This window comes from Aplysia californica, unplaced genomic scaffold (assembly GCF_000002075.1).
Source record: "Aplysia californica isolate F4 #8 unplaced genomic scaffold, AplCal3.0 scaffold00003, whole genome shotgun sequence".
Lineage (NCBI taxonomy): Eukaryota > Metazoa > Mollusca > Gastropoda > Aplysiida > Aplysiidae > Aplysia > Aplysia californica.
In genome coordinates this window covers 436,983-439,403 of record NW_004797273.1, presented here as the reverse complement: position 1 = coordinate 439,403, position 2,421 = coordinate 436,983, and positions in this window count along the sequence as shown.

The following is a 2,421-nucleotide window of genomic DNA, read 5'->3' as shown; positions in this document are numbered from 1 at the left end:
GGGGGGGTGCAGGGTCATGGATGTGATTTGTTCTGTCTGCTATAAAAAGATTCAAAACATCTTTCTCCAAATTCTTCATCGTCATTGTTATCGTCATCATTGCCTTTTAAATCCTGTGTCAGGGTATAGGCCCCGAATATACAATTTCCATCATTCCCTATCCTGGGCTAGCCTCTTGATGTCATTTCTTGTCTTCCCATTTTTCTGTACATCGATTTCTGTGACTCTTCTCCAGGTTCCACGCGGCCTTCCCCTTGATCTTTTACCCTGTGGGTTCCAATCCAACACTCTCCTTGTTATGCTGCTGTTTGACTTCTTGAGAGTATTCCCAATACATCACCTTCTTCCCACCACATCTTTGACAGGGCTCGGTTTTGTTATCCTTTACACTTCCTCGTTGGTGACTTCGTCTGTCCATCTGATTCTCAGTAACTTCCTTATACACTTGGACAAAAAAACCTGGACCCTCTTTATCAAAGTCTGAGATCAATTCCATGTCTCACATCCGTATAACAAGACTGACTTCACATTTGAGTAGAAACTACCCAGATTTGTTCGAAGTGAGATATCCCCGGTCCTTTAAAATCCTCTCAATTCTCCAAATTCACAAAAATTATGATTTTAAGAAGCATTATGCGCTTTGGTTTTATTTTGCTTTAGTAAGTGTTTTACGGCACTTTCGACACAATGAATTCATTTAAATGCCGAAAGTTAGAGATGTTGAAAAAGAGTAACGAACACAAAAAAGAAGGTAGGAGAAACGACGACGATATAAGCCCTCTTATGGCTAAATAATCTGAACAAAATTCTATTCCCAGACGCAGGTGGTTAAAATCTTTGACTTTGACTTGTCTGACCCCTGATTAACGTCTTGTTCTAGCCTTTTATTCTAACCGCAAAAGTTGTCACACTTCTTAAAGACTAATCAACGTGTGAGGGAACACGTACCTGTTCAGACCGACCAAATTAGCAACATTACTTAATGTACTGTGGTACATTCACGTAGTCTTTCTTTTTGAGAGGTTTTTTTTTTCGTCGATGTTATTCAGGCAGATATGATTAAGCCAGTTTCACAGCCTCATCTTTAATACTAGGCGAAACAGAATGGGAGATGCAAGAAAAAATAAGCCTTCTGGGTAATGTTATAAAGATCTTGCTGCGAATTCTAATGGAGAGAATGAGAAAATGTCTAAGTCCAGAGATATCTAAAACAAAATTCGGCTTTGACAAAGGCACCAGAAAGAGCTGGACATATGCAGATGGAAAAGATGCAAGTGGGTCATGTCACCAGATCTCTTTAAAATATACATTGAAACAATTCTTAGAAATGTAGAAAAATGTTCAGGTCCCAAAGTGAATGGCGAAAACGTTAATAACATTAAATATGCAGATGGAACAGTTTTGATACCAGATTCAGAAGGAAAAAAAATCCCTTATTTCTTCAAAATACTGTTGAAACAGCGCGAACAAATACGGTTATTGTTGAATATGGGAAAAACGAAATGCATGGTGATAATCATTTTTAAAACGCAACAAACCCTTTTTTGTAATCTCATAAACAAAAGCGAAAAGATCAGACAGTTAAACATTTTAAATATCTAGGACATCGTTGCTTCTGATGCTAAATGTTCAACAGAAATAGAACGAAGATTGTTTCGATAAAATTAGCCCAATCCTGAAAAATTGAAGTGTCTCAATGGCTACTAAAACGGTAATTCTAAAAGGCTATGTGTGGTCAACCCTTCGATACGTTTGTGAATGCTCGACAATCATAAAAGATAGTGGAAATTAAATAAAATAAATATAAATTTATTTTTTTTTCGGAGAGTGTTGAGCATTTCTTGGAAGAAAAAGAAATCAATTGAGGTAGTTCTTGAAGCAGCTCACATCGGCCGCTCGCTGATAAAAACAATTAGGAAGAAACCTAATGCAGTTGTTGGAACACTTAACTAGACATAAGAGCCTTGAACATCTAGTTCTTACTGGTAAAATTGAAGGCAAATGAGGCAGGGGTAGACCCAGAGCAACTTACCTAGGATGACCAGTATAGGTCAGGATAATAATATGGGTGATTAAAAAAAATCAACTTTACAACTTCTGTGGTAAATATTTTCCTCCTAACCGAAGCGTTGTGATTCAAATTTGAACGTAATATTTGGCAGCCAACATAAATTTATCTGATTCTCATTTTAGATAATTCCACAGAAGAGTTTTGTTCTAGTTAGTGCATAACAAAACAACCCACTTTTACTCTTGTCCTCATTTTTGTAGCTTGGCGCACTTGTATTTTTTATCAAAGTCGTTTTTACTCACTATATAAAATGAAATTAAATTTTTAAAAAGGTCAAACTTTCAAGAGATGAAAAAAAAACCGTAACAAAAAAAAGAACATGGGCGTTAAAGGCTTTTGAGAGAGAGAGA